This window comes from Pseudophryne corroboree, chromosome 4 (assembly GCF_028390025.1).
Source record: "Pseudophryne corroboree isolate aPseCor3 chromosome 4, aPseCor3.hap2, whole genome shotgun sequence".
Lineage (NCBI taxonomy): Eukaryota > Metazoa > Chordata > Amphibia > Anura > Myobatrachidae > Pseudophryne > Pseudophryne corroboree.
Window position 1 is genome coordinate 556,417,804 of NC_086447.1, and position 22,564 is coordinate 556,440,367.

A 22,564-nucleotide genomic window follows, 5' to 3' on the forward strand; every position below is an offset into this window, starting at 1 on the left:
CTGTGTCTTTCTAGATTCCTATTAAGAAAGGTGAAATAAGAAAATTTGAGTCTAGATCACAAGTCTGCCCTCTCTGGAAATAGTGGGGTGATTATATATATATATTTTTAAGCTCCTATTGTGGTCTACTATTTTAACCTCTGAGCGCCTTGTGTATGCGTACTTTTCTATTTTCTATATATTGTTTTAAGTGTCTTTTTGGATGTACACTGTACCACGCATATTTAGGCTGCACTTCTGGTTTTAATTGCGCACATTTTTTCCCTACCCTCTTTTCACGATTCTGCCATATTCAGTGATAAATGCGAGCTGAGGAAGGATTCCTTGCTCTGAGCATTGTTTGAATTACCTGTTGTGGGAATCTTCTTGCTTTCAGGATGGAAGTCTCAAGAGCTATGCAGTCAAAGACAGTCGATACAGGTGCTTGTGATAGCAAGGACCCCGAGAGAGACAGTAGATCTGGATGTTGAGGGAATAGGAATGGAGCATCCATCGACAGCCTCCGCAGATCTGTGTACCAATGTCTCTGGGCCAAGCCGGAGCTATTAGTATCACAGTGCCCCTTCCTTGTTTTGCCTTTCGCATCATCCTGGGTAACAGGGCGATTGGTGGAAACACATAGGCCAGATGAAAGTCCCATCTCACTGAGAGGGCATCCACAAAGATCACATTGGGATCCTTTGTTCTTTACCTGTATGCGGGAACTTTGTTGTTCTGACAGGACATCATGAGATCTATCTTTAACGTGTGACTTACCTCCTTCATTGAGTTTTGGCTGCGAGTTCCTCCCTGATGGTTGCAATATGCTACTGCCGTTGCATTGTCCGAGCGGATTTGGACTGGTTTCCCCTGGAGGAAGTCCTTTGTCTGAATAAGTGCCATAAATATAGCCAGAAGTTCCAAAATATGAAATGGCAGGCAACTTTCTTCCTTGGTCCACTGCCACTGGAAGAAACTCCTTCCTGACACCGTTCCCCAGCCCTGAAGGCTGGCATCCGTTGTCAGAATTTTCCAATCTGATATTCAAAGGGGTCTCCCTTTGTCCAGATGGGATGTCTATAGCCACCAGGCTAATGGCCTCCTTACTTCCAGAGGAAGGACCATAGCCTGCGTTTTTATTGTCTGATAAAAACCATTCCATTTGGAAAGACTCATATGTTGCAGAGGCCTCGAGTGGTACTGAGCATACTCCACCATGTCGAATGTCGACCCCATCAACCCCATCACATGTATTGCTGCGTGAATGGATACCCTATGACTGTGAAGCAGTTCCTGAATCCTTGACTGAACTTTGGATACTTTGTTCAGAAGTAAAATTACTCTCTGAAGACTCTAATCCAACACAGCCCCCCAAGTGAGTCATCCGTTGTGACGGAACCAGGGACAACGTTGCCCAATTTATGAGCCAACCGTGTCTCTGCAAACAAGCTATTGTCTGTCGCAGATGACACTGAAGCAATTCCTGAGACTGTGCCAGGATTAATAAGTCGTCGAGGTATGGAAAAATAAGAATTTACTTACCGATAATTCTATTTCTCATAGTCCGTAGTGGATGCTGGGGACTCCGTAAGGACCATGGGGAATAGCGGCTCCGCAGGAGACTGGGCACATCTAAAGAAAGCTTTAGGACTAACTGGTGTGCACTGGCTCCTCCCCCTATGACCCTCCTCCAAGCCTCAGTTAGGATACTGTGCCCGGACGAGCGTACACAAAAAGGAAGGATTTTGAATCCCGGGTAAGACTCATACCAGCCACACCAATCACACCGTATAACTTGTGATCTGAACCCAGTTAACAGTATGATAACAGAGGAGCCTCTGAAAAGATGGCTCCCAACAATAATAACCCGATTTTTGTAACAATAACTATGTACAAGTATTGCAGACAATCCGCACTTGGGATGGGCGCCCAGCATCCACTACGGACTATGAGAAATAGAATTATCGGTAAGTAAATTCTTATTTTCTCTAACGTCCTAAGTGGATGCTGGGGACTCCGTAAGGACCATGGGGATTATACCAAAGCTCCCAAACGGGCGGGAGAGTGCGGATGACTCTGCAGCACCGAATGAGAGAACTCCAGGTCCTCCTCAGCCAGAGTATCAAATTTGTAGAATTTAGCAAACGTGTTTGCCCCTGACCAAGTAGCTGCTCGGCAAAGTTGTAAAGCCGAGACCCCTCGGGCAGCCGCCCAAGATGAGCCCACTTTCCTTGTGGAACGGGCTTTTACAGATTTTAGCTGTGGCAGGCCTGCCACAGAATGTGCAAGCTGAATTGTACTACAAATCCAACGAGCAATAGTCTGCTTAGAAGCAGGAGCACCCAGCTTGTTGGGTGCATACAGGATAAACAGCGAGTCAGATTTCCTGACTCCAGCCGTCCTGGAAATATTTTCAGGGCCCTGACAACATCCAGCAACTTGGATTCCTCCAAGTCCCTAGTAGCCGCAGGCACAATAGGTTGGTTCAGGTGAAAACGCTGGAACCACCTTAGGGAGAAACTGAGGACGAGTCCTCAATTCCGCCCTGTCCGAATGGAAAATCAGATAAGGGCTTTTACAGGATAAAGCCGCCAATTCTGACGCGCCTGGCCCAGGCCAGGGCCAACAGCATGACCACTTTCCATGTGAGATATTTTAACTCCACAGATTTAAGTGGTTCAAACCAATGTGACTTTTGGAACCCAAACTACATTGAGATCCCAAATTGCCACTGGAGGCACAAAAGGAGGCTGTATATGCAGTACCCCTTTTACAAACGTCTAAACTTCAGGGACTGAAGCTAGTTTTTTTTTTTTGGGAAGAAAATTGACAGGGCCGAAATCTGAACCTTAATGGACCCCAATTTCAGGCCCATAGACACTCCTGTTTGCAGGAAATGTAGGAATCGACCCAGTTGAATTTCCTCCGTCGGGCCTTACTGGCCTCGCACTACGCAACATATTTTCGCCAATTGCGGTGATAATGTTTTTGCGGTTACATCCTTCCTGGCTTTAGATCAGGATATGGATGACTTCATCCGGAATGCCTTTTTTCCTTCAGGATCCGGTGTTCAACCGGCATGCCGTCAAACGCAGCCGCGGTAAGTCTTGGAACAGACAGGGTCCTTGCTGGAGCAGGTCCCTTCTTAGAGGTAGAGGCCACGGATCCTCCGTGAGCATCTCTTGAAGTTCCGGTTACCAAGTCCTTCTTGGCCAATCCGGAGCCACAAATATAGTGCTTTCTCCTCTCCATCTTATCAATCTCAGTACCTTGGGTATGAGAGGCAGAGGAGGGAACACATACACTGACTGGTACACCCACGGTGTTACCAGAGCGTCTACAACTATTGCCTGAGGGTCTCTTGACCTGGCGCAATACCTGTCGAGTTTTTTAATCATGTGGACGACTTCTGGGTGAAGTCCCCACTCTCCCGGGTGGAGGTCGTGCTGAGGAAGTCTGCTTCCCAGTTGTCCACTCCCGGAATGAATACTGTTGACAGTGCTATCACATGATTTTCCGCCCAGCGAAGAATCCCTGCAGCTTCTGCCATTGCCCTCCTGCTTCTTGTGCCACCCTGTCTGTTTACGTGGGTGACTGCCATGATGTTGTCCGACTGGATCAACACCGGCTGACCTTGAAGCAGAGGTCTTGCTAAGCTTAGAGCATTGTAAATGGCCCTTAGCTTCAGGATATTTATGTGAAGTGATGTATCCAGGCTTGACCCTAAGCCCTGGATATTCCTTCCCTGTGTGACTGCTCCCCAGCCTCGCAGGCTGGCATCCGTGGTCACCAGGACCCAGTCCTGAATGCCGAATCTGCGGCCCTCTAGAAGATGAGCACTCTGCAACCACCACAGGATGGATACCCTTGTCCTTGGTGACAGGGTTATCCGCTGATGCATCTGAAAATGCGACCCGGACCATTTGTCCAGTAGGTTCCACTGGAAAGTTCTTGCGTGGAATCTAACGAATGGGATTGCTTCGTAGGAAGCCACCATTTTTACCCAGAACCCTTGTGCATTGATGCACTGAGACTTGGTTCGGTTTTAGGAGGTTCCTGACTAGCTCGGATAACTCCCTGGCTTTCTCTTCCGGGAGAAACACCTTTTTTCTGGACTGTGTCCAGGAACATCCCTAGGAAACAGAAGACAAGTCGTCGGAACCAGCTGCGATTTTGGAATATTTAGAATCCAATCGTGCTGCCGCAACACTACCTGAGATAGTGCTACACCGACTTCCAACTGTTCCCTGGATCTTACCCTTATCAGGGAATCGTCCAAGTAAGGGATAACTAAAATTTCCTTCCTTCGAAAGGATATCATTTCGGCCATTACCTTGGTAAAGACCCGGGGTGCCGTGGACCATCCCTACGGCAGCGTCTGAACTGATAGTGACAGTTCTGTACCATAACCTGAGGTACCCTTGGTGAGAAGGGTAAATTTTGACATGAAGGTAAGCATCCTTGATGTCCCGAGACATCATGTAGTCCCCTTCTTCCAGGTTCGCAATCACTGCTCTGAGTGACTCAATCTTGAATTTGAACCTCTGTATGTAAGTGTTCAAAGATTTTAGATTTAGAATCGGTCTCACCGAGCCGTCTGGCTTCGGTACCACAATAGTGTGGAATAATACCCCGTTCCCTGTTGCAGGAGGGGTACCTTGATTATCACCTGCTGGGAATACAGCTTGTGAATGGCTTCCAAAACTGCCTCCCTGTCAGAGGGAGACGTCGGTAAAGCCGACTTTTGGAAATGGCGAGGGGGAGACGTCTCGAATTCCAATATGTACCCTTGAGATATTACCTGAAGGATCCAGGGGTCTACTTGCGAGTGAGCCCACTGCGCACTGAAATTCATTGAGAACGGGCCCCCACCGTGCCTGAGCTTGTAAGGCCCTAGCGTCATACTGAGGGCTTGGCAGAGGCGGGAAAGGGTTTCTGTTCCTGGGAACTGGCTAATCTCTTCAGCCTTTTTCCTCTCCCTCTGTCACGAGCAGAAAAGAGGAACCTTTTGTCCGCTTACCAACAAAGGACTGCGCCTGATAATACGGCGTCTTATTTTGAGAGGCGACCTGGGGTACAAACGTGGATTTCCCAGTTGTTGCCGTGGCCACCAGGTCTAAAAGACCGACCCCAAATGTCCCTTTTCAAAGGCAATACTTCCAAATGCCGTTTGGAATCCGCATCACTTGACCATTTTACCGGTAGAATTGGACAACGCACTTATACTTGATGCCAGTCGGCAAATATTCCGCTGTGCATCATGCATATATAGAAATGCATCTTTTAAATGCTCTATAGGCAATAATATACTATCCTTATCTAGGATATCAATATTTCCAGTCAGGGAATCCGACCATGCCAACCCAGCACTGCACCTCCAGGCTGAGGCGATTGCTGGTCGCAGTATAACACCAGTATGTGTGTGAATACATTTTTGGATACCCTCCTGCTTTCTATCAGCAGGATCCTTAAGGGCGGCCATCTCATGAGAGGGTAGAGCCCTTGTTCTTACAAGCGTGTGAGCGCCCTATCCCCCCTAGGGGGTGTTTCCCAACGCACCCTAACCTCTGGCGGGAAAGGGTATACACCAATACTTTTTAAGAAATTATCAATTGTTATCGGGGGGAAACCCACGCATCATCACACACCTCATTTTATTTCTCAGATTCAGGAAAACTACAGGTAGTTTTTCCCTCACCGAACATAATACCCCTTTTTGGTGGTACTCGTATTATCAGAAATGTATAAAACATTTTCCATTGTCTCAATCATGTAACGTGTGGCCCTACTGGAAATCATGGTTGTCTCTTCACCGTCGACACAGGAGTCAGTATCCGTGTCGGCGTCTGTATCTGCCATCTGAGGTAACGGGCGCTTTAGAGCCCCTGACGGCCTATGAGACGTCTGGACAGGCACAAGCTGAGTAGCCGGCTGTCTCATGTCAACCACTGTTTTTTTATACAGAGCTGACACTGTCACGTAATTTTCAACAGTACATCCACTCAGGTGTCGACCCCCTAGGGGGTGACATCACTGTTACAGACACTCTGCTCCGTCTCCACATCATTTTTCTCCTCATACATGTCGACACAAACGTACCGACACAGCACACACACAGGGAATGCTCTGATAGAGGACAGGACCCCACTAGCCCTTTGGGGAGACAGAGGGAGAGTATGCCAGCACACACCAGAGCGCTATATATATATATATATATATATATATATACAGGGATAACCTTATATAAGTGTTTTTCCCCTTATAGCTGCTGTATGTTTTAATACTGCACCTAATTAGTGCCCCCCTCTCTTTTAGTGTAGTGACTGCAGGGAAGAGCCAGGGAGCTTCCCTCCAACTGAGCTGTGAGGGAAAATGGCGCCAGTGTGCTGAGGAGATAGGCTCCGCCCCCTTTTCGGCAGCCTTATCACCCGTTTTTCTGTATATTCTGGCAGGGGTTAAATGCATCCATATAGCCCAGGAGCTATATGTGATGTATTTTTTGCCATGTAAGGTATTTTTATCATGTTTTATTGCGTCTCAGGGCGCCCCCCCCAGCGCCCTGCACCCTCAGTGACCGGAGTATGAAGTGTGCTGAGAGCAATGGCGCACAGCTGCAGTGCTGTGCGCTACCTTATTGAAGACAGGAACGTCTTCGGCCGCCGATTTTTCCGGACCTCTTCGCTCTTCTGGCTCTGTAAGGGGGCCGGCGGCGCGGCTCCGGGACCCATCCAGGCTGGGCCTGTGATCGTCCCTCTGGAGCTAATGTCCAGTAGCCAAGAAGCCCAATCCACTCTGCACTCAGGTGAGTTCGCTTCTTCTCCCCTTTATTCCCTCGATGCAGTGAGCCTGTTGCCAGCAGGTCTCACTGAAAATAACAAACCTAAACTAAAACTTTCACTAAGAAGCTCAGGAGAGCCCCTAGTGTGCACCCTTCTCGTCGGGCACAGAAATCTAACTGAGGCTTGGAGGAGGGTCATAGGGGGAGGAGCCAGTGCACACCAGTTAGTCCTAAAGCTTTCTTTAGATGTGCCCAGTCTCCTGCGGAGCCGCTATTCCCCATGGTCCTTACGGAGTCCCCAGCATCCACTTAGGACGTTAGAGAAAATCCTTATCCCCTGCTGACGGAGATAAGATGCCATTATTCCCATAATTTTGGTGAACACTCTGGGAGCTGTGGCCAGTGCAAATGGTAGGGCCTGAAACGGAAAATGTTGCTGGAGGATAGCAAACCTGAGATAGCGCAGATGGGACAGTGCTATAGGAACATGAAGGTAAGCATCCTGGGATATCCAGGGATACCATAAAATCCTCCGGCTCCATGGCCAAAATAATGGAACTTAAAGTCTCCATACGAAATCGAGGCACCCAAATGTACTTGTTCAGCACTTTGAGATGGAGTATGGGCCGGAACAACCCATTTGGCTTCTGGACAAGAAGCAGGTTGCAATAAAAAGCTTGTCCTTGTTGTGCAGGAGGAACTGGAATTATCACTTCTGATTGAAGCAACTTCTGAACTGCCTCTTGCAAAGCCCTTGCCTTCGTTTCCACTGAAGACGGGCTGGTACAAAAAAACCTTTGAGGAGGGTGTTTCTTGAAAGCAAATGCATAACCGTGAGATACCACTTCTTGAACCCAGACATCTACGGTAAACTGCTGCCAGATCTGTGCAAACTGAAGTAGTCGGCCTCCCACTCTGGGGTCCCCCAGGTGGAGGCCCGCACCATCAGGCTGATGGCTTATCTTCTGATTTGGAAGCCGGCCTTCTGGTAGCCCAATGCTTTTTAGTCTTACCAGACTTGTCAGATTGAGACTGTTTGCCATAACCCTTTCCTTCTGCTTTTCCTCGAGTCCGAAGCTGGATATCTATGCTTGGATTTATGTGTGTAAGGAAACTTCACTTTCTTGGAGTCTGCTTCTGACTCCAAAATACTGTTTAATTCTTTACCAAAAAGAATATCTCCAGTAAAAGGCAAAGACTCCAGAACCTTCTTGGATTCTGAGTCAGCTTTCCATGTACGTAGCCCAACCGCTCTGTGAGCTGCTACTGCTGAGGCTGATGCCTGAGAGGCAACTGTACCCATATCCAAGGCTGCTTCTTCCATAAAAACAGCTACCTGTTTGATATGTGCAATATGGGATTTTTGCTCTCTAGATGCCATTGAAAGGTCATCCTCCAATGCATCAGCCCAGGCTGCCACTGCTTTTGCCATCCAGGCTGAAGCCATGGCTGGTCTTATGATTTCCCCATACAAGGAGAAAATGGTTATCATTTAATGATGTTGAAGGCAGAGGTGATGTAGATTTTCTCACCCATCGGATGACATGCATATCTACTTTGGGAGCCACCTCCCTTTTTAAACAGTCCCCAGCCGAAACAGGATAATGGGAATTCCATTTCCTTGGAATTCTAAACTTCTTACTGGGTGTAACCCAAGCTTCTTGTATAATTTCCATCAGCTGTTCTGACCCGGGAAACTCAGTCCTAACTGTTTTGTGACGTTTAAACATAGGTGCCTTAGATTTTAACGAAGGCTCTGCTGCCTCCTATACGGATAGAATGGCTTTCATAGCACTAATAAGCTCAGGAATGTCCACTGCGCTGAGGCCTTCCTCCTCGTCTCTGTATGCAGACCCGGAGTGCGATGAGTCCTTATCCTCCGACAAGTCCTCATCTGAAACGTGTAGACTGTGAAGATGTTGTTTCATGTCTATGTGATTAACTTACCACCGGCCTTTCAGCCTGTTTCTGTTGAGAGGCTGCCGATTCCTATACTGAACGCGATAACCCCCAGGTGGAATGTTGCATGTAAGGGTTAATAGGGTAACCTATCCCTGGTATAGGAGCTGGCATAATCCGCTCAGCTATACTGGATGTCTGTGCAAAGGTAGCTCATGGGGTTTCAACTTGAAACTGTGCCTGTCTTGGAATATTCAAGAGGCTTTGGTGAAAGCTAAAACAAATTGCACATAATCCATAATAATGATAAATAAATCACATACCTGTACAGCGTTAACTACACAAAATGTGACTGCAATCACTTTAAAATGTGTTAAAAGTGACATACAATCCGATCCCTCCCTGTTTTGCACCAGCATTGAGGATAGAAATACACAGAAACTGACAGAAAATAGTAAAGTCAGCAATCACACTAGCAATCAGTCACAGGTTATACATTAGAATAATAATCAATATGAGCACATAACCAACTACAGATACATTTCAAGTATGTAGAAGAAACATTACTGCATTACCTTATATAGGAGTTTGAACGTATTCAGTTGCACAGCGAAAGAAACCAGCAGCAATAGTTTAGACTCGTATGCATCAGGCACTATCACCCGGCTCAGGAGAGTGGGATACAGGGAGACTTCACCCCGCTTCCAGGATCGATCAATATGTTAGTGAACGCTGAGTGGATCCAGACGCTACTAGTGTACACTATCGCCCGTGAAACTACAGTGAACACAGACACCCAAGTGAACACTGACGCACCAGTCCTACAGCTGCCTATGCTGCGACTGGGTCCTTTTAGATACACAGCGTTTCAGGAAGCGGGAACCATGGAGGAAACTGGTCATGAACTGGGGGAAGGGGCGACAAAGGGAGTGTCTTACTCCCCACTGCTGACATCAACCCTACCCCTGGAGCCTATGATCCCTGAGGCATAGCGCTGGTGCACCCGAGGTGGAAGCTGCATCAGCGACTGTTCGGTAGTCTCCATCCTGAAGCAGTGCAGCTGTGTCTCGCATTTCACCCTACTAAGCGGAATCGATGCCTTACCTTCTCCCCTTGCTCCGGCCACAGCCTGGTAACGTCTGTAGGATTTGCTAGTACATCTTAAGACTTACACAGATGCCCTCCGAAACAGCACTATACACGTGGGTAAGTGTTGTCGCGATCTGGCGGGGAGTTGTTGGAGCGACTCTTTCTAAGGTACGTACAAGACGCTTTTTTAGAAAGATCGCAAAAAAAAATAAAAAAAAAATAGTAAGACTATAAAAATAAAATTAAAAAAAGCTTATGGCTGCTAAAAACCAGCAGCCCATTAACCATGGTCCGGCTCCTGACGCAAAAACAAAAAACTGAATTGCTTGAGCCAGGAGGCGGAAAATAGGATTTTAATACCTACCGGTAAATCCTTTTCTCTTAGTCCGTAGAGGATGCTGGGGTCACATCAAGAACCATGGGGTATAGACGGGATCCGCAGGAGACATGGGCACTTTAAGACTTTCAAAGGGGTGTGAACTGGCTCCTCCCTCTATGCCCCTCCTCCAGACTCCAGTTATAGGAACTGTGCCCACGGAGACGGACATTTCGAGGAAAAGGATTTATTGTTAAACTAAGGTGAGATACATACCAGCTCACACCTCAACCATGCCGTACAACATGGCATTTAACACAACGCAAGTCAACAGCATGAACAACATCAGCAACAGGCTGATTATAAACGTAACATGTGTGTAACCACAACTAATAATTGCAGATACAGTACGCACTGGGACGGGCGCCCAGCATCCTCTACGGACTAAGAGAAAAGGATTTACCGGTAGATATTATAAAATCCTATTTTCTCATACGTCCTAGAGGATGCTGGGGTCACATCAAGAACCATGGGGTTATACCAAAGCTCTAGAACGGGCGGGAGAGTGCGGATGACTCTGCAGCACCGATTGACCAAACATGAGGTTCTCATCAGCCAGGGTATCAAACTTGTAGAACTTCGCAAAGGTGTTTGAACCCGACCAAATAGCCGCTCGGCAAAGTTGTAATGCCGAGACCCCCCGGGCAGCCGCCCAGGACGAGCCCACCTTTCTGGTAGAATGGGCCTTCACCGATTTCGGTAACTGCAATCCAGCCGTAGAATGAGCCTGCTGAATCGTATGACAGATCCAGCGCGCAATAGTCTGCTTGGAAGCAGGAGCTCCAATTTTATTGTGAGCATACAGGACAAACAGAGCCTCTGTTTTCCTAAACGGAGCCACTCTGGCGACATAATTTTTCAAAGCTCTTACTACATCGAGAAATTTCGATTCCAGCAAGGCTTCAGTAGCCACTGGCACCACAATAGGTTGGTTCAAGTGGAACGACAAAACCACTTTTTCGGCAGAAACTGCTGACGAGTCCTCAACTCTGCTCTATCTTCATGGAAGATCAAATAAGGGCTCTTGTGAGACAAGGCTGCCAATTCAGACACCCGCCTTGCGGATGCGAAGGCCAACAGCATGACCACTATCCAAGTAAGGAATTTAAAATCTACCTTCTGTAAAGGTTCAAACCAATGAGATTGAAGGAATTGCAACACCACGTTAAGATCCCATGGTGCCAAAGGGGGCACAAAGGGAGGCTGATGTGCAACACGCCTTTCACGAAAGTCTGAACTTCTGGTAGGGAGGCCAATTGTCTTTGGAAGAAAACCGATAAAGCTGAAATTTGAACTTTAATTGAGCCCAACTTTAGGCCCGCATCCACACCGGCTTGTAGAAAATGGAGAAAACGTCCTAACTGAAATTCTTCCGTAGGAGCTTTCTTGGATTCACACCAAGACACGTATTTTCTCCAAATATGGTGGTAATGTTTGGACGTTACTCCTTTCCTGGCCTGAATAAGAGTGGGGATGACTTAATTGGGAATACCCTCTCGGGCTAGGATCCGGCGTTCAACCTCCAAGCCATCAAACGAAGTTGCGGTAAGTCTTGGAACACACACGGCCCCTGCTGTAACAGATCCTCCCTCAGAGGAAGAGGCCAGGGATCTCCTATGAGTAATTTCTGAAGATCTGGATACCAAGCCCTCCTTGGCCAGTCTGGAACAATGAGGATCGCTTGTACCTTTGTTCTTCTTATGATCTTTATCACTTTTGGAATGAGTGGAAGCGGAGGAAACACGTACACCGACTGAAACACCCACGGTGTCACTAGGGCGTCCACTGCTTTTGCTTAAGGGTCTCGACCTGGAACAATATCTCTGAAGTTTCTTGTTGAGGCAAGACGCCATCATGTCTATTTGAGGAATTCCCCAAAGACTTGTCACTTCTGCAAAGACCTCTTGATGAAGACTCCACTCTCCTGGATGGAGATCGTGTCTGCTGAGGAAGTCTGCTTCCCAGTTGTCCACTCCTGGAATGAAGATCGCTGGCAGAGCGCTTGTATGCTTTTCCGCCCAGCGGAGAACCTTTGTGGCCTCTGCCATTGCCGCTCTGCTCTTTGTTCCGCCCTGGCGGTTTATGTACGCTACTGCTGTTATGTTGTCCAACTGAATCAAGACGGCCCGATTGCGAAGAATATGTTCCGCTTGCAGAAGGCCGTTGTAAATGGCCATTAACTCCAGAACGTTTATGTGTAGACAAATTTCCTGGCTTGACCATCTTCCCTGGAAGCTTTCCCCCTGTGTGACTGCTCCCCAGCCTCAGAGACTCGCATCCGAGGTCACTAGGATCAAGTCCTGGATCCCGAACCTGCGTTCCTCTAGGAGGTGAGAGCTGTGCAGCCACCACAGGAGTGAGATTCTGGTCTTGGAAGACAGGATTATACTTCGGTGCATGTGCAGATGGGACCCGGACCACTTGTCCAACAGGTCCCACTGAAACACTCTGGCATGGAATCTGCCAAACTGAATGGGCTCATAGGCCGCCACCATCTTCCCCAGCAACCGAGTGCATTGATGGATCGATACTCTTGCTGGTTTCAGCATTTGTTTGACCAGGTTCTGAATTTCCAGAGCCTTTTCCACTGGAAGAAAAAGTCTCTGTAATTCTGTGTCCAGAATCATTCCCAAAAACGACAGCCGTCTCGTCGGAACCAACTGTGATTTTGGCAAGTTTAGGAGCCAAACATGTTGCTGCAGAATTGTCAGGGAGAGTGTAATGTTCTGCATTAATTGGTCCCTGGATCTCGCTTTTATCAGGAGATCGTCCAAGTACGGGATAATCGTGACTCCTTGCTTGCGTAGGAGAACCATCATTTCGACCATTACTTTGGTGAAAACCCTCGGAGCCATGTACAGACCAAACGGCAATGTATGAAATTGGTAATGACAATCCTGAACTGCAAATCTCAGGTAAGCCTGATGTGGGGGATAAATTGGAACATGTAAGTAGGCATCCTTTATGTCTACCGACACCATAAAATCTCCCTCCTCCAGACTGGAGATCACTGCCCGGAGAGATTCCATCTTGAATTTTAATTTTTTTAGATAGAAATTGAGGGATTTGAGGTTCAGGATTGGTCTGATTGAGCAGTCTGGCTTCGGGACCACGAACAGCCTAGAATAAAAGCCTTCTCCCTGTTGCGACGGGGGAACCCTGACAATGACTTGATTGTGACACAATTTTTATATTGCAGTGCATACCACCTCCCTGTCTGGAAGAGAAGCTGGTAAGGCCGATTTGAAAAATCGGTGAGGTGGAACGTCTTGAAACTCCAGTTTGTACCCATGGGACACTATTTCTAAAACCCATGGGTCCAGGGCCGAACGAGCCCAGAACTGACTGAAGAGCCTGAGACGTTCCCCCACCGGTGTGGACTCCAGCAGAGGAGCCCCAGCATCATGCGGTGGACTTGGCAGAAGCCGGGGAGGACTTCTGCTCCTGGGAACCGGCCACAGCCGGTGATCGTTTCCCTTTTCCCTTTCCTCTAGTAGCAAGGAAGGAAGGAAGGAAGGAAGACCCTCGGCCCTTTCTGTATTTATTGGGCCGAAAGGACTGCATCTTATAGTGGTGTGCTTTCTTTTGTGGTGCAGGCACATAAGGTAAAAAATAAGATTTTAAACCTACCGGTAAATCTTTTTCTCCTAGTCCGTAGAGGATGCTGGGGACTCCGTAAGGACCATGGGGAATACACGGGCTCCGCAGGAGACATGGGCACAAAAAAGAACTTTAGATATGGGTGTGCACTGGCTCCTCCCTCTATGCCCCTCCTCCAGACCTCAGTTAGAGAAACTGTGCCCAGAGGAGACGGACAGTACGAGGAAAGGATTTTTGTTAATCTAAGGGCAAGATTCATACCAGCCCACACCAGCCACACTGTATAACCTGGAATATACGCAACCAGTTAACAGTTTGAAACAAAAAAGCATCAGCCAACGACTGATCCTAACTGTAACATAACCCTTATGTAATCAAAAACTATATACAAGTCTTGCGCCCAGCATCCTCTACGGACTAGGAGAAAAATATTTACCGGTAGGTTTAAAATCTTATTTTCTCTTACGTCCTAGAGGATGCTGGGGACTCCGTAAGGACCATGGGGATTATACCAATGCTCCAAAACGGGCGGGAGAGTGCGGATGACTCTGCAGCACCGATTGAGCAAACATAAGGTCCTCGTCAGCCAGGGTATCAAACTTGTAGAACTTAGCAAACTTGTTTGACACCGACCAAGTAGCAGCTCGGCACAGCTGTAATGCCAAGACACCTCGGGCAGCCGCCCAAGAAGAGCCCACCTTCCTAGTGGAATGGGCCTTTACAGAATTTGGTAACGGCAATCCAGCCGTAGAATGAGCCTGCTGAATCGTGTTACAGATCCAGCGAGCAATAGTCTGCTTCGAAGCAGGAGCGCCAACCTTGTCGGCCGCGTACAGGACAAACAGTGCCTCTGTTTTCCTAACCCAAGCCGTTCTGGCCACATAAATTTTCAACGCCCTGACCACATCAACGGACTCGGAATCCTCCCAGTCCCGCGTAGCCACAGGCACCACAATAGGCTGGTTCATATGAAAAGATGAAACCACCTTGGGCAAATATTGAGGACGAGTCCGCAATTCCGCTCTATCCACATGGAAAATCAGATAGGGGCTTTTGTGAGATAAAGCCGCCAACTCCGACACTCGCCTAGCCGATGCCAAGGCCAACAACATGACCACTTTCCAAGTGAGATACTTTAATTCCACCATTTTAAGTGGTTCAAACCAGTGAGACTTAAGGAACCGCAACACCACGTTAAGGTCCCAGGGTGCCACTGGAGGCACAAAAGGAGGCTGGATATGCAGCACTCCCTTCACAAAAGTCTGTACTTCTGGGAGAGAAGCCAATTCCTTCTGAAAGAAAATGGATAAGGCCGAAATCTGAACCTTAATGTAGCCTAACTTTAGGCCCAAATTCACTCCAGTCTGTAGGAAGTGAAGGAAAAGGCCCAGATGGAATTCTTCCGGAGGAGCACTCCTGGACTCACACCAAGATACATACTTACGCCATATACGGTGATAATGTTTTGCTGTCACGTCCTTCCTAGCCTTTATCAGAGTAGGAATGACCTCATCCGGAATGCCCTTTTCCGCTAGGATCCGGCGTTCAACCGCCATGCCGTCAAACGCAGCCGCGGTAAGTCTTGGAACAGACAGGGCCCCTGTTGTAACAAGTCCTCTCTGAGAGGAAGAGGCCACGGATCTTCTGTGAGCATTTCCTGCAGATCCGGATACCAGGCCCTTCGAGGCCAATCTGGAACAATGAGAATTTTTCGTACTCCTCTTCGTCTTATGATTCTCAATATCTTGGAGATGAGAGGAAGAGGAGGAAACACAGACAGACTGGAACACCCACGGTGTCACCAGGGCGTCTACCGCCACCACCTGAGGGTCCCTTGACCTGGCGCAATACCTCGGTAGTTTCTTGTTGAGGCGTGACGCCATCATGTCTCTCTGAGGCAGTCCCCACTGACTTGCAATCTCTGCGGAGACTTCCTGATGAAGTCCCCACTCTCCTGGATGTAGATCGTGTCTGCTGAGGAAGTCTGCTTCCCAGTTGTCCACTCCCGGAATGAAGACTGCTGTCAGAGCGCTTACATGATTTTCCGCCCAGCGAAGAATCCTGGTGGCTTCTGCCATTGCCGCTCTGCTCTTTGATCCGCCTTGGCGGTTTACATGAGCCACTGCGGTGATGTTGTCTGACTGAATCAGAACCGGGAGGTCGCAAAGCAACTGCGCCGCTTGACGATGGGCGTTGTATATGGCCCTCAACTCCGGGACGTTGATGTGAAGACAAGCCTCCTGGCTTGACCAGAGACCTTGGAAGTTTCTTCCCTGTGTGACCGCTCCCCAACCTCGGAGGCTCGCGTCCGTGGTTACCAGAACCCAGTCCTGAATGCCGAACCTGCGACCCTCTAGAAGGTGAGCACTCTGCAACCACCACAGGAGAGATACCCTGGACCTGGGGGACAGGGTGATCAACTGATGAATCTGTAGATGTGACCCGGACCACTTGTCCAGAAGGTCCCATTGGAAAGTCCTCGCATGGAACCTGCCGAATGGAATGGCCTCATAAGACGCCACCATCTTCCCCAGAACTCAAGTGATGCACCGACACCGTTTTTGGCTTCAACAGGTCCCTGACCAAATTCATGAGTTCTTGGGCCTTTTCGGAAGATGAACCCTTTTCTGGTCTGTATCCAGAATCATGCGTAAGAAAGGCAAACGAGTCGTGGGAACCAACTGTGACTTCGGGATATTGAGAATCCAGCCGTGCTGTTGCAACACCTTCAGGGAAAGTGATACTCTGTTCAGCAACTGCTCTCTTGATGTCGCTTTTATTAGGAGATCGTCCAAGTACGGGATAATTGTGACACCCTGCTTGCGCAGGAGTACCATCATTTCCGCCATTACCTTGGTGAAAATCCTCGGGGCCGTGGAAAGCCCAAACGACAACATCTGAAATTGGTAATGACAATCCTGTACAGCAAATCTCAGGAACGCCTGATGAGGTGGATATATGGGAACATGAAGGTATGCATCCTTTATGTCCAGGGACACCATATAATCCCCCCCTTCCAGGCTGGCGATGACCGCTCTGAGCGATTCCATCTTGAACTTGAACCTTTTTAAGTAAAGGTTTAGGGATTTTAAATTTAAAATGGGTCTGACCGAACCGTCCGTTTCGGGACTACAAACAGGGTTGAGTAATACCCCATCCCCTGCTGTAGCAGGGGAACTTTGACCACCACTTGTTGAAGACACAATTTTGGAATTGCATTTAAAACTATCTCCCTCTCTGGGGGAGAAGCCGGTAGGGCCGATTTGAAAAATCGTCGAGAAGGCACCTCTTCGAATTCCAGCTTGTAACCCTGGGAAACAATTTCTATTGCCCAGGGATCCACCTGTGAGTGAACCCAGACATGGCTGAAAAGTCGAAGACGTGCCCCCACTGGGGCGGACTCCCTCAGCGGAGCCCCAGCGTCATGCGGTGGATTTTGTAGAGGCCGGGGAGGACTTCTGCTCCTGGGAACTAGCTGTGGTTGGCAGCTTTTTCCCCCTGCCCTTACCTCTGGCAAGAAAGGAAGATCCCCGTACTCTCTTGGGTTTATGCGACCGAAAGGACTGCATCTGATAATGTGGCGTTTTCTTAGGCTGTCAGGAAACATAAGGCAAAAAAGTTGATTTACCTGCCGTAGCTGTGGAAACTAGGTCCGTGAGACCTTCCCCAAACAATTCCTCACCCTTGTAAGGCAAAACCTCCATATGCCTCTTCGAGTCGGCATCACCCGTCCATTGTTGGGTCCATAGGGCTCGTCTAGCAGAAATCGCCAAAACGTTGGCTCTGGAACCCAGTAGGCCAACGTCCCTCTGAGCATCTCTCATATAGAGGACAGCATCTTTAATATGACCCAGGGTCAATAAAATGGTTTCCTTATCCAGAGTATCTATATCAGCCGATAAGGTATCTGTCCACGCTGCTACAGCGCTACAAACCCAAGCCGACGCTATCGCCGGTCTGAGTAAGGTACCCGTATGTGTGTTAATTGACTTCAAGGTAGTCTCCTGCCTGCGATCAGCAGGCACCTTGAGGGTTGGCGTGTCTTGAGATGGCAGCGCTACCTTTTTGGATAAGCGTGTCAACGCTTTGTCCACCCTTGGGGAGGATTCCCACCGTATCCTGTCCTTAGCCGGGAAAGGATACGCCATAAGAATCCTTTTGGGAATCTGCAGTTTTTGTCTGGAGATTCCCAAGCCTTTTCAAATAGCTCGTTCAGCTCATGAGACGGGGGAAAGGTTACCTCAGGTTTCTTTTCCTTATACATGCGCACCCTCGTGTCAGGGACAGAGGGGTCATCTGTGATATGCAACACATCTTTTATTGCAATAATCATATAATGAATACTTTTAGCCAATTTTGGCTGCAACTTTGCATCATCGTAGTCGACACTGGAGTCAGAATCCGTGTCGGTATCAGGGTCTACTATTTGGGATAGTGGGCGCTTTCGAGACCCAGAAGGTCCCTGCGACATAGTGAAAGGCAGGGTTCGACTCCCTGTACATTCCCTGGACTCTGCTTTGTCCAACCTTTTGTGTAATAAATTCACATTTGCATTTAAAACATTCCACATATTCAACCAGTCAGGTGTCGGCGTTGCCGACGGAGACACCACACTCATTTGCTCCACCTCCTCCCTAGAAGAGCCTTCCGCTTCAGACATGCCGACACCCCATACACAGGGAATTCTCTAACTGGAGACAGTCCCCCCCCCCCCCCAAGGCCCTTAGGAGAGAGAGAGAGTATGCCAGCACACACCCAGCGCCAATGACCCTGGAAAATATACCCAGATAGTGCTTTTATTAGATTATATTCACTGCGCCAAATTATGTGCCCCCCCCCTTCTTTAAAACCCTCTGTCACCGTGTTCAGCAGGGGAGAGTCCGGGGAGCCAGCTTCTCAGCGGTGTGCTGAGGAGAAAATGGCGCTGGTGAGTGCTGAGGGATCAAGCTCCGCCCCCCAGCGGCGGGCTTCGGTCCCGCTGGATTCAGTTTAAAAACTGGCGGATGATCTCTAATATACAGTGCAGAGGCTGAATATATACTCTTTTTGCCAGTCCCAGAGGTTAAAATTGCTGCCCAGGGCGCCCCCCTGCGCCCTGCACCCTACAGTGCCTGCCGTGTGCGTCTTGTGTGGGAGCAATGGCGCGCAGCGTTACCTCAGTGAAGATCTGAAGTCTTCTGCCGTCTCTGAAATCTTCAATCTTCTCATACTCACCCGGCTTCTATCTTCCGGCTCTGTGAGGACGGCGGCGCGGCTCCGGGACGAACAGCTAGGAGGACCTGCGTTCCGATTCCCTCTGGAGCTAATGGTGTCCAGTAGCCTAAGAAGCAGAACCTAGCATTTAAGAAGGTCTGCTTATCTCTCCTCAGTCCCTCGCTGCAGGGAGCCTGTTGCCAGCAGGCTCACTGAAAATAAAAAACCTAACAAAAATTATTTCTTTCAGGAAACTCAGGAGAGCTCCCTGTAATGCACCCAGTCTCCTCTGGGCACAGTATCAAACTGAGGTCTGGAGAAGGGGCATAGAGGGAGGAGCCAGTGCACACCCATATCTAAAGTTCTTTTTAGTGCCCACGTCTCCTGCGGAGCCCGTCTATTCCCCATGGTCCTTACAGAGTCCCCAGCATCCTCTAGGACGTAAGAGAAATGAGGACTTACCCGCGGTAGCCGTAGATACCAAATCAGCGAGGCCGTCACCAAACAATACACCACCCTTATACGGTAGAGACTCCATAGCTTTCTTAGAGTCAACATCAGCATTCCATTGATGAATCCACAATGCTCTCCTAGCTGAGACTGCCATGGCAGTGGCCCGTAATCCCAAGAGGCCAATATCTCTCCCAGCTTCCTTTAGGTAGATTGCAGCGTCCCTGATATGACCTAGTGTCAAAAAAATGCTATTCCTATCCAGGGTATCCATTTCAGATGACAAGTTATCTGCCCATTTTTCCATAGCACTACTCACCCACGCAGATGCAATGGCTGGTCTGAGTAGCGTACCCGTGGTGACATAAATGGATTTCAATGGATTTTCCTGTCTACGATCCGCAGGATCCTTTAGGGCTGCCGTGTCAGGGGACGGAAGAGCCACCATTTTGGACAGCCGTGACAGAGCTTTGTCCACAATGGGGGGTGACTCCCATTTTTCCCTATCCCCAGAGGGAAACGGATACGCCACTACAATCCTTTTGGGAATCTGAAACTTTTTGTCAGGATTTTCCCAACCCTTTTCACAAAGCGTGTTCAGTTCATGAGAGGGAGGAAATGTTACCTCAGGTTTCTTCCCTTTATACATACAGACCCTAGTATCAGGAACAGTAGGGTCCTTAGCGATATGTAATACGTCTTTTATTGCCACAATCATGTACTGAATGCTCTTTGCCAGTTTTGGATCTAATCTGGCCTCACTATAGTCGACACTTGAGTCAGTGTCCGTATCGGTATCCGTGTCTGCCAGCTGGGCAAATGAACGTTTTTGTGACCCTGAGGGGGTCTGGAGTTGAAACAACACATTCTCTACGGATTTCTTCCAAGCTTGGTTCTGAGACTCAGATTTATCCAATCTTTTATTTATCAGAGCCACATTAGCATTCAAAGCACTCAAAACATTCACCCAATCAGGTGTCGGCGGTGCCGACAGGGTCACTCCCACAGCCGTTTGTGTCCCTAACAGTCTCCTAATGGGAAGAGCACTCCGCCTCAGAAATGCCGACACACGTGTATCCAACACACACAGACACACCGGGCCTATAGGGGACAGACCCACAGTAAAGCCTGTCAGAGAGACACAGAGGGAGTTATTGCCAGCTCACACCCCAGCGCCCAATCCCGGTCTGAAACACCACAGAAATGCCCCAGACCTGCAGCGCTTTTATAATGTACATATAAAGCACCAAAATAACTGTGCCCCCCCGTTTTTCACCCTGATACTTATTCAGCAGTATGAGGAAGGACCAGCGTCTCCACAGCCTTGTGTAGAGAAAATGGCGCCGGGCTGTGTGCTGTGAGGGCTAAGCTCCGCCGCTGTAATGGCGAGCTTCAGACCCGCTCTTTTTAAATAAATTTTTATACTGGCGGGGGTCCGGACAGTGCCCTGGCACCATGTCCGCTCTTGTCAGGTAGTTAGTGAGGTTAGATATGCTGCCCAGGGCGCCGCCGCCCCCTCCCCCTCCCCCCCCCCCCCCCCCTGCACCCTGTAGTGCCGCTGTGTAGTGGGAGCATGGCGCACAGCGTGCGATCGGCTGTGCGGTACCTCAAAGCCGTCACTGAAGTCTTCTGATCTTCTTCTACTCACCTGTCTTCTGACTTCAGGCTCTGCAAGGGGGGTGACGGCGGGCTCTGGGAACGAGCATCTAGGCGTACCTAGCGATCAGACCCTCAGGAGCTAATGGTGTCCTGTAGCCAAAGAAGCAGTGCCTTTAAACTCACAGAAGTAGGTCTGACTTCTCTCCCCTAAGTCCCACGAACCAGGGAAACTGTTGCCAGCAGTTCTCCCTGAACATAAAAAACCTAACAAAGTCTTTTCAGAGAAACTCAGTAGAGCTCCTCAGAGTGCATCCAGTCTGCATGGGCACAGATTCTAAACTGGAGTCTGGAGGAGGGTCATAGAGAGAGGAGCCAGTTCACACCCCTTTGAAAGTCTTAAAGTGCCCATGTCTCCTGTGGATCCCGTCTATACCCCATGGTTCTTGATGTGACCCCAGCATCCTCTAGGACGTATGAGAAATATAGGGATGGGCCCGTTGCATTCTGGGACGCCAAAAGCTTTGATTGTTTGGTGCCAATCCGCGGTCGCTGCCTCAGCCTCATATCCCAATGTTATCCTGTGGATAACCTGGTGACCCTGCAGGAGAAAAAATGGATAAAGGATGTCATTTATAGGCCCTTAAAAAAAAAGTGAAAGAAAATAGAACGACAACTCCTTCCCTTCTAACCCTACCTTCCCACTGCCAAAACCTAGCACCCTCCCCCCCCCCCCCCCCCCACCCTACCCAGCGTGCAGCCTAACCCTTCCCCCCAGGGCTGTCTTAACCTAACCCCTCCCCTTCCCACAGCCTAATCCTAACCCCCCCCCCCCCCCCCCATTCTCAGTTCTGTTGGGATTCTGGCGTTGGTATTTTGTCAGTTCTGACAGGATCCCCCCTTAGAGTGTGCACTTGCATTTTTCTCTTTCCTGTGTAGATCTGTTTACAGTCGGCTCTAATAGTCTACAATTTCATCTACATGAGGGTTACTGATGAAGAGGCTTTATGGATGGGGTTTTCCAGTTTCAGATTTCTTTAGGAAGATGTCAAGTTAAGGCATATTCATTCATTAGAAATAGTAACATTTTTATTAAAGATTCACAAAATCAAGGAGTAGAATTCAATACAGTATAAGTTATTGGAGTGTTATGGGAATAGAACAAAGATAGAGGCATATACACGGAATAACCCATACTGTGTTGTTCTGGAGACGAGCAATATATTCCATTTTAGATACAAACCATACCCTTATTACCAGCGGTTGACAAGTTGGGGGAATAGACTGTTCCGGGCTTTGGCTAATTTATAACAAGCAGCACTAGCAATATGTAAATGCCTGGCAGACTGGAGGCATTAAAAGGAGTATGTTAGCCGGAGTTAGAGGGAAAGGTCAAAAGCGACTGGACCACCACCTAGTAGGGTGCAATACATGCGAGCCAGTGTGACCCCATTCCTGCCAACACTGCAAGATACCACCAACAAGGTACCACTGAGAATACACCTAGCAGGTGTTCTTTTTTTTATAGACACACTGAAATGATGAAATTGTGGCTCTATTCTCATCTCAGTTTCATTCCCCAAGAGGAGAGCAAAAGTCTAATT